General features: G+C 37.5%; 1 long non-coding RNA gene across 1 annotated transcript; it reads right to left on the bottom strand.

Moving 5' to 3' along the window:
- Nucleotides 1-4,060: 4,060 nt before the first annotated feature.
- Nucleotides 4,061-15,109, bottom strand: LOC130610360 (uncharacterized). Its single transcript, XR_008975033.1, has 4 exons — nt 14,812-15,109; nt 11,425-11,534; nt 6,324-6,409; nt 4,061-5,338 (listed from the first exon to the last, which is right to left on the bottom strand). It is a non-coding gene; the product is annotated as an uncharacterized LOC130610360 (long non-coding RNA).
- Between the last annotated feature and the right edge of the window lie 13 nt (nt 15,110-15,122).

Genomic DNA, 15,122 nt, shown 5'->3' with positions numbered 1-15,122 from the left:
TATAGGATCCAGCTAAATGCCTGTATCAGAAATAACATAGCCAGCAGGGCAAGAGAAGTGATATCCCCCTGTACGGGGCACTGGTGAGGCCGCAGCTAGAATACTGTGTTCATTTCTGGGCCCCCCACTAGAAGAAAGGCATTGAGGTGCTAGAGTGCTGGAGTGGGTCCAGAAAAGGACAACAAAGCTGGTGAAGGGCCTGGAGCACAAGTCTTATGAGGAAAGGCTGAGTGAACTGGAGTTGTTTAGTCTGGAAAACAGAAGGCTCAAGGGGGACCTGATCACTTTCAACAACTGCCTGAAAGGAGGTTGTAGTGAAGTGGGGATTAGTCTCCCAAGTAACAATGATGACAGGATGAGAGGTAATGGCCTCAGGCTGCACCAGGAGAGGTTTAGATTGGATATAAGGAAATATTTCCTCACAGAGAGGGTGATCAGGTATTGGAACAGGCTGCCCCCAGAAGTGGTGGAATCACCATCCCTGAAAGGGTTCAAAAACCATGTAGATGATGCCCTCAGTGACATGGTTTAGGGTCTTGGCAGTCCTGGGGTAATGGTTGGACTTGATGATCTTAAAGGTCTTTTCCAACCTGGTTGATTCTACAATTCTGTGATTCACCTCAGCCCTGTATCTTTGAAAACTGGAATAACCAATTGACCAGCTTGTCTCACAGGAACATTAGGATGGCTGATTAGTTACTGTTTGCACAGAACCTTGAATGTGCTGTGCTAGTGGCTTGTTATGTGTTACTGGATTTGCACAAGAATTTTGATTCAGAATGGCTTCACACAATGGCTGTTTCAGTTAGGGAATAATGGTGACGAGTGAGATGCTTTCCTTGTGTGTTTCCACTGCAGAAGACATTAACTGTAACTAAGGACATTTACCAGAAGAAAACCAATAGTGATTGCACAGAGTGCTTGATATGCCTAACTTCCCCTGAATTCCTGCTACCTGTCTGTTATCCTTCAGCTGTGTCTCATCTGTGTTGTTGCTCCTGGTCCAGATATGCTACCTGCCCCTTGCTTGTCCCATCCCCCTTCTGTGAGCCTGGACTTCCTGACTGTGTACCCTGCAGTTATGCCACCACTTTCATCCCAACAGGGCTTCAGCCATGCTATACTAGACCAGCTGTAGAAATACCTTTTGTGAAACTCTTCCTCTACAAGATAGGAAAAAGTTCTGTTTCCTGGCATACAGGAAGCCACCTCAGCACTGTTATTCACATCCTAATACTCAGCCCCAAAGCTTCTATCACTTTCACACACTGGGGCACAGTCAAGTGGTAGGAAAGCTTCCTTCCTAGCCTGCTTCTGCACACTCATCTTACTCGCTGTGTACATACAGTATGGTAACAACCAGACCAGTGCTCTGCAGACAATTTAGGTATTTATGGAACTTGCATTTGCTTTTGTTTAAGATGGAGACTTGCATTTCTTACACCTATTTGAATTGAAAGATGTTACCAAAACCTACCTGTGTTCCCAGATGATTTCACACCATCTTTATTTTGCCACACGAAGATGTTATTTCCAGAGTTTTACACACAGTCAGTAGTGTAGCACTACTGCTATCTCAGCAACAAAAAAAAATGTTGATGAGCATTACTTGGGAGAGCTAGGCCAGATTTTTCATCATATATTTCATATGTTGTTTCCCATTTCTGCTTCACTACTATTTCTATTCATTCAGAACTTGGAATAAAAACCAATTGTCTTGCCAGACCCCTTAGAAACTGTGGGCAGAGAACCTGTCAACACCTCTTTGTGAAGCTTTGTGAGATAGTGCTCTACATTTCTTGCCTGTTATGACAATGGCTTTTTTTTTTTTTTCTTTTTAAATGACAAAAGCCCTCATTCAGAAATCGGTTTAAACCTATGCTATACTTCAATTATGTTAGCAGACATACTGCTCCTATTTAATAAAACATTTAGGCATGTGCTTCAGTTGTATATGAGAAAAGTGCAGTGATGTAAGACATTCAGACTAAAGCGTGTGCATACCTGTGATGCCACACTGCATTGCAAACTGCAAGTTTTATTCAATTCCTTTCTGGCTTTACATTTAGTATTAATATTTCTGGGTGGTTTCTGCAGGTACACAACTGTGTATTTGTCCCATATGTCCCCTTTTGCCTGTAGTTTCAGCCTTATTAGGTATTATTTATATTACTTCTCTTGTCCAGTAACATCTATAATTTCGCAGCATCTCACTGCTCTGTCTGATCTGGAAACATAATTAATATCCTACTGTCTTTGTTTCTTACTCCTTTAAAAGAGCAGCTGTTTCAGGGTCAGAACACATCCCTCTCCATCTTACCTCATATATTTGTTTCTCCTGCTTAGGTCTCTTCTTCAGTGAAACTGGTTTTGAAGGGATTTTTGTATGATTACGTCCTTTCAAGTGACAAGTGAACGGCTGCAGCACATGCACTGAAAAGAGAGTCCATGGCAAATACTGGACAATTGTGAAACAGAAGTGGCCAGACACACACATTCACCACAAAGAAAAATGATGACAAACTGTATACATTTTAAAAGCTGGGATTAACAGTGAACATGAGTAATTTCCCAGTTATTTCTGTGCTTGACTGGATCAGCACTAAAGCTGCAAAGCATGTGCAGGGCTCCAGGTGTGTTGCAAAAGGTACTCCCCTAGCATGACCCAGTGAACACCACATATGTAAGTGACTCTGCATTTGGATGAACATATAAGCCATTTTAGCCAGGTGACAAATGCTGAAAGCTGTTGCTTGGTGGACAGGAGAGGTTTCAGTCTCATATGCACCCACCATTATTCTGATCTCAAGCTTACATTTTTTTATAATCATATAAATGTAATTTGTATGCCAACAGGACTGCACATAGTGACAAACATGCAGGCTAGAAACCTAATGCTTATATTCCTTTGTACTTTGTGTCATTGTGAGGCAGAGCTGTCTAACCTTTTAAGAGCTGTTGGCAACAGATTCTGCACAACTGAAGTTAAAAGAAATATAACTTAGTGCTTATATCGATCTCCTGCAATGAGAGTCATTAAGTTCAGTATGCACATAGTTGTCTCATTCTAACAATAGACCCTAGGATGTTTCATTGCACCTGGCTGTAACCAGCTATATTTATCTAGTTTCATTTAAGCTGAGTCACTTAGGCTTGTTTTATTGAGAAGAGATAAATCAGTACCTCAGAAGGATGATAAGAGGTAAAACAGAAACGTCTCCCTTCCCCCTTAGCTACAGAGGGAGATCAGATGAAGAGCTTAAATAGCTAAAGTTAAGGCAGCCAGGTGGATTATGAAACCTACCTGTAGTCCATCTCCTTGGTGACAGTATGATTCATTTACACAGTTCATAGGAAAGAAACAAATTTGTCAAAAGCAATAGCACAATCACACCTATTTAAAATGTACTTACTACCATCGATTTATTATCGCTTTCTTAATTGATTAATACTCTAGCCAATAATATCTTAGGCCTCAGCCCCATAAGTGCATTTCACTTCTCAGTTGTCTTGTTAGAGATGAACTGCTCACCTGTTTACAATTAAGCATATGTTTAAGTGCTTGCTGGGTTGGAGTCTATTATTTTGTAGCTTAGATACAATTTATTCCTTTAATTGCACAAATTGTTGTTGCATCTATTTTTTATTTTATTATTATTCCTGCTTTGCCAAGCTTGTCCATCTGGGAGCAGGAAGCTTTCCTAATTTAAATTGGTCTAAAAATTTATTTTTTAAAGAGTGATTTCAGCAATTCAGTCAATCTTTATTTTTTGACTTGAATGTTTTTATTGTAGCTTGTGTGTTTAGAGCTACAAGTTGTGATAATCAAAATGTATCTGCTTCCCAGCTACCAGTGGCAAAATCTTTCATGCATAATCTAATTCATTTAAATAAAATAATTTTAAAATTACAATAGTAATGGTCTCTGCCATTCATGGAACTAGCAATATATATTCTCTGTTCCAGTTACAGAGAAAACAAACTCATTAAGATGATTGACTTTTGTTTTTTTTTCAGCAAGGAGTTCTGATCCAAAGTTTATATAATTATTGTGGTTTTAAAACATTTACTAGAGCTTAGTTAATTAGAGATATTTATGGTAAATATATTATTATTGAATTCTTTATTTTTTTTCTATTCACACTAAATAATATTATTTGCTATAAATTATCCAAAGAACCCTAAAGCCCTCCTCCCTGACTACTAATATAAAGCACACAAAAAGCAAAAAGAGTTGGCTCATTTTGAAAATGTAACAAATCTGATGTGAAAGTGAGCTAACAGTAAATAAAGGTGAGATAGCTCTTGTAAATAATTTGTCAATTTCTATTGGATCTATTTTGATCAGGATTTCTTGTTTGTATTAAAAGCTGACCTTCACACTTTAAACAACCCCAGAGCCTTTTGTTTGGATCCATAGTCTTGTTCTGACTCTTGACTCCAGCCCTAATACCTAAGTCAGTTGGCCTCACTTACTGCCAGTACCACTCCCTTGTTACAGTGATGTCAGTTGAAAGATTAATTTAAGACAGTAAATCCAATATACTGAAAACAATAAATTACACAAAATCTATTATCTAATAGTTCTGATTCCAACCTCACTTGCCTTAAACAGCTTGCTTACTTTTTTCTTTCCACTGCAGATCACGCATTCTTCTGGGATAACATTCAGGAAGAGCTTGCAAAGGTGACTGGTATCCTTCCTTTTAACCTGATAACATTATCAAGGGTAATTCAGACATCAGTTTCATCATTATCTAGTTTGCCTTAGCATTCCTGTTTGACTGACTATTCTTATGCAAACTCCCTTTGCTCTCCCACAGAAAGGTGCTGGGAAGATTTGGAAGTTTCTGACATAAAATACAATAGATAAAACCTTTCTGATTATATGTTCTGTTCCTTAAAACAAAAGCAAGATGAAGCAACTTTGATTTTAAAAAAGCATCCAGAAGGTGTTCTCTCCCACATCTATCAAATCCACAACCTCTATTGAATCTCTTCACTACCTTGTTACGAGAAATAGACCATGATACCTAAGTGACTCTTCTTGTGTCCCAAATACAAAAAAATACCAATACACTAGCACAGGGAAGGCTCCAAATCTGAAAGCTTTGCTAGTTTAGTTCATAAAGACTCACTCACTCAGAAAGGGGGAAGAGGCAAGAAATAAAATCACATTAAAACTTTGTCACCTGCCTCACTGAGGACTGTTCCTTGACTGCAAGCTTGCTGGAATTCCTGAGAACTGTCATGTTCATGATATATCTTACTGGGATTTCAAAACTTTGTCAGATTTTTCACTGAATTTCAAAATTCAGATCAAATTTCTTTTCCATCCCTGTAACATTTTGGATGCTTGGTTCAGATGCATGTAGCTATTTTCTGTTTTCTGCTTATGTGGATTTGGCAACCACAAATTCATCTTAGGCTCTGAATTTGTGACAGTTTAGTTACCTTTCACTAATAAATGGAGTAATGAGTGGGAATATTCCATAAGCTTTGCACACTATATTTCCAAGAAACTTACCAAAATTTCTATGTGCCCCATCATGAGAAAAAAAGGTACTTGGCACATATGAAACAGCTTTTTTTAGTTTTTCATTATCAGTCAAAAAGGGAGCAGGGAAGTCAATCATGTGCTTGCTTTGGAAATTATTGTGAGGATTCCAGAAGCCTACTATTTATTAAAATATCTTAAAAACTGTAATTAATTATGTACTCTAATAGATGGGCCAGTTTATCCCTGTCTATAGCTGTGGTTGAACACATGGCCAATCTGGTGGAGTCACACAAAGTATTATCACATGATGAGAATACAACATTAACAGCACAAAATATTAGTGAAACCCAGAAAACATCTTCCATAAAACATACCTCTGCAAGGTTTTACATTAGCGATGACCATACAAGGTAGGCTTATGCAATGGTAACAGCTGCCCCAATTGCAATGTCATTCTCCTCAGTTCCCTTTACTGATAGCCTCATTTCATTTCCTTGGTAACTAAATTGAGTGACTCATTCACTACGAATTATTTGCAAGAGCTCTCTCACCTTCATTTACTGTAAGCTTGTTACCACTTCAGATTTGTTCTGTTTTCAGAATGATCCAACTCATTGCTTTTGGCATTTTGGATTTGTTTTTTCACAAACTGAGGAGGGTAACTTTCCAGTTTGGGAAAGTGCAGTTTTCTGCATGCATTAAATACATCATTACTACAATCTATTCTGATTAGTAATTGCTGATATTTATAATAGTCCTGTCCTGGACAAGGACTGAACTGCAGAAAATACAATACAGACAAATGCAAGAAAATGATTCTTACCTGTAACAACTCAGTCATTTCCACCAGCTGGCTTTATCAACTCTGCTAAGGACTTTCATAAAGATTCAGCAAAAAATAATAAAGACCTCAAAAGAGTTAAAGACCACAGTAAGTAATTTAAAAGTTAACTGTACATCTTTACAAAAGCCACTCTCAGAGTCATTAGTTTTTAGTAACAGTAAATCAATATGCATGTTTGATTTTGTAGTAAACAAATATTATATAGGAAAACAAAGCTTCTGGATATTATAGTGACATTATGGAACTTTTCAAACTATGCATGTGCTCTATTTTTTATATCACTATTTGGTGCACACCAAACAGTTAGTTTCTACTTGAAAAAAAAGAACAAGAGAACTAAAGTAGATGTTTACTGTATGTAAGCCTTCATCCATTGGAATCATATTATCTAAATGCCAGCTGCATCACTCAAATATTCTACCTTAAAAATAATGTGAGACCGTGCACAGAGATAGTACACGCTTAGAAAACCAGGCATAAAGCGTAAGCCATTCTGAAAGAAAAGAGATGATCCCATTGAAATGTTTTTAATGTGAACTCTGCTATTCCAACCTGGATTCTTACCGAAATTCTACATACTGTACTCAGTTGCTGCAGATACTTAGCTGTTTCCAACTTCAGTAAATTACCAGTTTTCTTTGATTCATAGACAAATATTTGATCCATGGTTGACAACAGAATACTATGAAGACTTAGAATTTAAAGTTAGAATTGGTGGATTTCTCTTCACAGATTATATGACATTTTTATATGTCATTCAATGCTCTGACATCTTGAAATGTCCCTGCCAAATTTAGCAGAAAACAGAGTCTTAAAGTAAGCATCCTCTACAGTTTAATGAGTCACAGCCTTGTGTATGCAGATATCATGGTCATCAGCATGCTAGAAGGAATAAAGATAAACATCAAGACAACTCTACCAGATAAACCAACTAAATATCTTAAGCTGTGAATTTTTTTTCTTAACATATCACTATACAAGTGGCAGAAATGCATACTATTTCTACTACTTTGAAAGCAGAACAAGTCTGGAAATGCTGCAGCATCTCAACATCTTTACTAGGAATTTTGCAATACAGGATGTTCTCTCAAAACTCCACTTTTTGGAATTACATTAAAATCTGAATCCCAAAAACTCAAAGCCAAAGAAGGGCAGGGGGAATCAAGCCATTGCTTTATCATTTTTATTTATTTTAAGGCATTATTCATGGTCATTTCTTTCTCTGCATACTCTGATGATAATGACATTGAATCATAAGCTAAGGGAAGACATGAGACGTGAGACTTCTCTCTTGAATAAGGAGTTATAGATAAATTTAGTTTCTATATTGCAAAAATGTGCTTCTTGGAAAACAACCAGAGAACCTCCTACTCTTCCCCCCACTGCTCCTAATTTGTTGAATAGGAGCAGAAAGCTCTTTCCATGTGAGACATGGGGTCTTTACTGTATAGAATCCTTAAATGTTTTGTTCTCCCCATTTTTATCCCTTCATGCAGACTTCATACAGCTGTTGCATACTGCAGGTACAACCCTGGCAGTTTAAGAGGAGTGAGGATCTCTTTCCTGCCTAAGAGTGACAGGGCAGTGTGATCACAATCAGCATCACCTGGTTTGATATATGGCAAAAACTTGACCAAAATACAGTACAGTTATGAGAAAGACAAGAAAGAGAAGCATAACATGAGGAGATAATCTCGTATCTCCACATCCAGACAGATGTTTCATAGAATCGAAGTTACGTGGTCCAAAATGAGTGAGTGCATGGTGCCAGACTAACCTCATTTAACCAGCTAACTCTGAGAAACCAGAGCAAACCTTTTGTGCACAAAGCTGGGCTGAGTGTGGGAACTAAACCTGGATGTTTCTGTGCTGGAAGCCTGAGCCTCCAACACTTTAGCAAATGGGACAGTTTGAGTAGTTGGAAGTTTGCTAAGCTTCTCAAAGATCATTCCCTATAAAGGAATAAAGTTTCATGGGTTCAAATGCTCACATACCCATTGCAGCCTAAATAAAAAACTGAAAATATCCAGAAATACCCAAATAGAGGAACTCAACATTCCATGAAGGAAAGGCTTTGATATTTCCATTCCCTGTCACCATCTCATACCTTTGAGGAAACTAAGGAACCTGCATGAATATATATGTCAAATTCTTGCTTAAAACAGGGATCTGAAACTGTGAAAACAAGCTATAATTTCCAGCTAGGACTGCTAATGTTACCCTTCACTTTCTCAAAAGGACATTTTTCCATCCATTAATTCCATTTTATATGCAAAGAGAGGCATGAAAGAGAAATTGCTTATTGCAGATATTTTGTTTCAAATAAAAATCAAAAATATGTTTATCCTTAAAAAAAAAAAGGCAAAATCAAACTCATTTAATTTGTCCTACTCTGTCTGCATGGATTTTGCATTTATACATTTTTTTCCCAGGTACCATTTAGACCAATGTTATGATTTTAGAAATGCTGAATGTTTTATTGCAAAAAAAGAAAAAACCCCATCATTTGTGATCTGATATTTTCAAATCCAAAGGATGTAGTAGTTCTATATTCTAGCTCTGGGGATTTGGAATAGACTGCTCCTCATCTACTCCCGCTTTACTGAGGTCATTAGCTTGTTTATAGCTCCAATACTGTTGTCACACTACTGTGAGTAACAGTAGACTTCATACCCCCGAATAGATATGAGAAAATAAGCCACAGCATACTATAGCTACTCATATTTAGCTTCCAGAAACTGGGAGCAAACAGAAACCCCAAAGGGAACTATTGTAAGAGAACAGTATTTTCAATCTACATAACACTAGTGAGCTCCATCACAGTAACAAAAGGCAAACTGCCTAGGTAAGAATAAACTTGCATAGCATTATCCTTTGGATGGATGGATGTTCATTGATCTTCTGATATCCTAGATTAAAAAAAAAAAAAAAAAAAAGGCAAAAAACCAAGCAATATCCCTCCCTAACATGGTAAACATTTAGCAAGGCAAGCAATCCTCCATTCCCCAGGCAGAGCAACAAATAGGCACAAGTCAGTTGCAAATTCAACCAGTACTACATCTACTCATAGTCTCATAGAGGTGTGATAATCCTAGAAACCACACAACTGTTTTCTACTGAAATTAGATATTCCCATTATATATGGGAAGCTTTTTTTCAAGGAGGGGAGAACAAGAAGGTTTGACTTTGCCATTAATTAAATGTTTTTTTGAGGTATTTAATTAATTATCCTATCCACAAAACTCAGAGCAAACAAGTCTTCTTCTTCTTATGTAAATATCAGAAAACACAAACACACACAGTTTTTGGTTTTATACCATATGGGATGAAACTGTGCCCCAGACATGTTTTGATAAAGCTGATAAGATCAGCTATGCTCTTTTTTTAAAATACATTTTACATGCTCCTGCTCATTGATACAGAAGGGTAGAGAGTTGTTTGGACACAAGTAACTAGTCCCCCATTTTCTTGCAATTACAGGTTCCTATCCATCCTTTAGGAATTTCCAGCTGGCCATGAAGAATATACTGAACCATCACTGTCTTTGATACCTGTTTCTCTTGGCTTCTTGGTTACAAAACCACTAGTCACTCAAAACACCAACAAGAATCACAGGAACCAACGAAGGAAAGCACCTTCTAGCTAGCAGTTCTTACCCTCTTCTGATTTGCCATCCCCTTAAAAAAATACTCTATTACAAATCCCTGAGAAATAAATAATGGATTCTCATTTTTCCCTGGTCTTGAGGCTAAACATCACTTTTCCACTCAAACTGTCCAGCAACAGACTTCCAAACTTTAGAAGCCAAGTACATATTGATAACCAATAAGGACTGGAGGGTGCCTCCACTTGTTGCATTATCTTAAACACATCTAAAAAATAACAAACTTTTTTCTCCTCTTTTTTTCTAACGCTATGCAGTTGAAGTACTAGTCATAAAAGTGAAGCAAAGGCCTAGGAAAGATTTTCTCCACTTAAAAGCAGCCAGTGCAATAAAAAAAGCCTTAGAGGCCTGACCTAACCTGTCATTTGGGAAACCTAAGATTATTCCCCATTCATTATACATTTTTCTGTAATTGAATTTATTTTACCTGAATTAACAATTGATATCATTTCTTGTGGCAGAAACTCATCAACGGAACACTATTTTCTGTGTCAGGAGAACGAGGAGAGTGTTCTAGTTGTAATTTGTTTCTAGCCAAATAGTTGCATAAATTTCATTTGCTCTCTCCCTCTCCCATACTATTAGATAGTAAAATGCCAACACCAAAAACAATTATAAATATCATAATATGTAATCATACATGAATATAATTGCAGTCATTACAAATACTACTCATGCATTCACATGTGGCCCAGTGTCATGACAGATTAAAACATTAATCTTTAGTATACATTTGCCAATAATGCCTTATCAATCATGATGACCCAACAACAGAAGATTCAGAAAATGGAATTCAACACACTGAAACTGTTCACTGTGGGCCTGAAAATGACAGACTTGCAAACACTCAAGCATTAGAGACATTTGCTTTGGTGGAGTAATATGGCTGAATTAGATCTTTCTTGAATTGACATAATCTCTCAGAGCCAATGAATGGGTAAATGTAGCCAATGCAGTCTTACCTGGTGAGAAAGTGATCAATCATTAATCAGAAAGTTTTCCAGCTGAGACTAAGGTCCTAAAAATCTGCAAAGTTGGGATTTTTTGTAACCCCCTTTAAAATACTATGTAGGCTAGAAGTGAAACAAATAATTGCCCCCACTTTCTGGCACTGATAGCCATTTATACTGCAAAATTGAGATGATCAGCAACCAGTAAATGATTATTTCTTGGATGAATTTGTGCCTTAATTCTATGTGAAAAGAATGGTATATTTTTTCATACAACTTCATCTGAAAACAACTGGTATTTGATAGTTGTCATGATTACTATGCATTTATTATATATGAGTTTGTGACAATAACACAAAAGAACCATCTATGTCATAGTGAAATACTGATTGCCTTTTCAGTGTTACCTTACATGAAAATTTTTAATTAAACCCTTACAGATATATGTAACTAATTCCCTACATACCTTTTTGATTCTCTAATCATCAAAAGTTAATGCTTCCTTTTTCCATTTGGGATGAGACTATCTCTGCAGTATTTGGGAATCTTCAAGCAAATTCAAGTGACTACCCCTATCTGCATAAAGGAGACAAAGACCTTCAGAAGCTGAGCTATTGAGAGTAAAAGAGACTTTTCTAAATGTTTTTTCATCTTCTCTTTGTCTGCACCTGCAATTGGAAATCAAAGTAAGCACTAATTCAGTTAGAAAAACAAACAGCAGACAATCAATTGCCAAAAGGAACCTAGCTGCTAATGTAAACATGGCTGAAATCTTATCCTATTACTTAATACCTTATTTGAGGAAAGTTCTTATCAGCTTCCCTTAGACCCAGGTGAAAGATTTCTCTTCTAGCATAAATTAGCATCTTTAATGTATATTCTAGGTGTTTTACTTAATTGCACACCCTAGATTTTCCATGTACAATTTCTTTCATCCTAAATAAACTTATGTTTAAGACTAGATGGTAGTAATAGTGGATGTGTCAATGCTGATGTATTATATATGCATCAACAGTTCCTTTAACACGTTAGTCATGTTCTCTGACTACAGTTCTTTAACATTTCCCATAAACACCTCCGGAAAAATGGTGTTCATATATTGGCATGAATTCAAATTTTAAGAACAACATTTCCTATTGGGAAAGATACCATATGATACTATTTTTCAGACCACTTGCAAAGAATTACTTGCTTCTGGATGGGTTGATTTTTTTTTTTTATGATGTCATATATGAAATACTTTCATATGGGCATCGCTTTATCTCATATTATTATACCTTCTCCAGTTTGTGTCCCAGCATACACTTACAAATCTGCAAACCTCCCATGAAAGTTAATATTCAGAAAAATTATTAAGATAATGTTTATCAAGTCAGTTTGGTATTGCCTGTGTGCATACTCCTGGCTTGTGACAGAATAACTTTACTTAACTATTCTCTATTGTAGGTTCCTTGCATTATTTTGTACTTGTCAGGAGCTAAGAGCCCTTACAAACCTGCTGCAGTTCAGCTGACAAGTGGCAACCTGAATGCAAATCCTTACTTGCATATTACAGACAAAGAAATTTAGCCTACTTTAAATGTACCCCAGTTACTATTGCTTACTGGTTTCTTGAAGCTGCCTGAGCCACTTGCTTTCTGAAAAAACAAAAACTAAATACAATTAACTTGAGCTAAGTTAACTTGAGCACACAACTTTTTGCCCCTAAGAAAAATGTTTTGTTCATACTTCCAAATGTTTAAATTTTTTTCCTCTCAGAAATATAGAAACAATGAAATCTGAACAATATGCTCACGCCTTTTAGCTTCTGGTTTAGACACCAATTCTACAGCTGACTGATTTGAAACAATAAAATGGTAAAAGCAGATCTTATCCTGAACCTTAGCTGCAGTGGTAAATACTCTCTTGCAGTTGTTTATCCCTTGGATACTTCCTTCCAAAATCCCTGACTCGGGCCTTCTTTTCATGAGTGAAGTGGGCTACTTCAGCCAGTTTACGATTCAATTTAAATGTTTCCCAACTAGATAAACACTTGGCAGCAAACAGCTGGTTTCAAACATTGCAAAGATTGGTACAATCCCCTTTAAATGGTGTCAAAAGATCTGCTGTTTTCTGCAATGCAAGACTCTAATTTACGATAGTGGCTGAAACACCCAAAATATTTCCCTCAATTACCTCCTGCCTTCTTTACTCTTATCTCACCTAGTCCGTAATCTCTTCAGAGTAGGAACTCTCTTTATTTTGAATTTTGCATGATAACAGGTAGGGTATCAAAGCTCAATGATTAACAGTGTAAAATACAATTCTCAGTAGAAAGCATACAAGACTGCAAAGGCTGGACCTTCTCTAACGAGGCCTACAGGAAACTTTGGGCATACTGTACAATAGTTAGGTACAAATTCCCATTTTAAGCAAGCATATGCAAAACATGAACACAAGTTGAGCGCATTTACACATATGAGGGCTAAGATTCCTTGTCACACAAGTATAACAAAGCTCCTCTATCTTTAAGAAGCTATAGTAAGTAGACTGCTTTTAGCTGTGTGTATATTTTTTTCCATAGATACATAATCACAGACTTCTAAGGAATACTATAATGGCAGCACCACCTAGTGGTAACAAACCACAGTACAGCATTTTCAGTGGTTTCCTTGAAGAAAATTACCTTGGAAATCATGGGGAAAACCCTCAGATGAAATTGCTTTTAAAATACCTACATGACATCTACATATTTTGGGTGGTTTTTAATTAGGAATGAACAGGAATAAATAATATTTTCAAGCTCTGGGTATGCATTTAATTATGTTCTGTGTTTACTCTTTGAAAAGGGAAAAAGATGAGTATTAATCACAGAGGGTAGAATATGGGGGTAGGGGTTGTGCATAGGTATATACATATTTAAAAAATGAACATGTATTAGAATAGTTACTATTCATACCTTTCCATCTAACTTCACTATTTACTACTGCTGGTGTAAAATTTAGATGGAAACTTATATAAGACATACTGAGCAACTTTGGACCTCTGTCCATCATATTTGAAAAATCATGGCAGTCAGATGAAGTTCCCGATGACTGGAAAAAGGGAAATATAACCCCCATTTTCAAGAAGGGGAAAATGGATGACCCAGGGAATTACAGACCAGTCAGTCTCACCTCTGTGCCTGGCAAAATCTTGGAGCAGATTCTCCTGGAAGGCAGGCTAAGGCACATGAAAATCAACAAGGTGGTTGGTGACAGCCAGCATGGCTTCACTAAGGGGAAATCCTGCCTGACCAATTTGCTGGGCTTCTATGATGGGGCTACAGAACTGATGGACAGGGGCAGAGCAGCTGACATCATCTACCTGGACTTGTGCAAAGCATTCAACACTGTCCCACATGACATCCTTGTCTCTAAATTGGAGAGACATCAATTTGATGGATGGACCACTCGGGGGATAAAGAACTGGCTGGATGGCCGCATGCAAAGTGTTGTGGTCAATGGCGCAATGTCCGGCTGGAGACCGCTTATGAGTGGTGTCCCTCAGGGATCGATGTTGGGACCGGTCTTGTTCAACATCTTCGTCACTGACATGGACAGTGGGATTGAGTGCGCCCTCAGCAAGTTTGCCGATGTCATCAAGCTGTGCGGTTTAGTTGATACACTGGAGGGAAGGAATGCCATCCAGAGGTCCTTTCCAGCCCTAACTATTCCATGATTCTATGACTGAAACACCTCAATGATCAAAACCAGTAACGGCGGGTTTTTTTTGGTATGTGGTGCAAATAGCACACATACTAGGTGCCCAAACTGCTCTTGCTTCATTTCATTTCTCTCCTCCTCCCCTTCCCTACATGCAGTCCACAGCTTACCTCTCCAGTTCCTTAACTTTGATCTCATGTATTCTTCCAGAGATTATTTGGTATAGCCCCAAAGCCTCCACTCTGCTATTCCTCGTCCCCAGTCTTCTGCTTGACAGCACAACTCTTCTGTTTCTATCTCTGAACACTCCCCCAGTGCCTACTTCTGCCAGGCGTACTACTCTCCATCTTCAGAGCCACATCAGTGCTGCGGTATAAGGACTTCGTAAGTTTCATTCACCCCGGCATACAATTTTGCTGAAGTTGTGACTACTTCACCACTGACCGCATAGATTCCTTCCACACCTATGAACCTACAAAAG

This window comes from Pezoporus wallicus, unplaced genomic scaffold (assembly GCF_028554395.1).
Source record: "Pezoporus wallicus isolate ANWC-B61680 ecotype Strahan unplaced genomic scaffold, APGP_CSIRO_Pwel_v1 contig_5261, whole genome shotgun sequence".
NCBI lineage: Eukaryota > Metazoa > Chordata > Aves > Psittaciformes > Psittacidae > Pezoporus > Pezoporus wallicus.
This window is presented reverse-complemented; position numbering and strand designations above follow the sequence as displayed.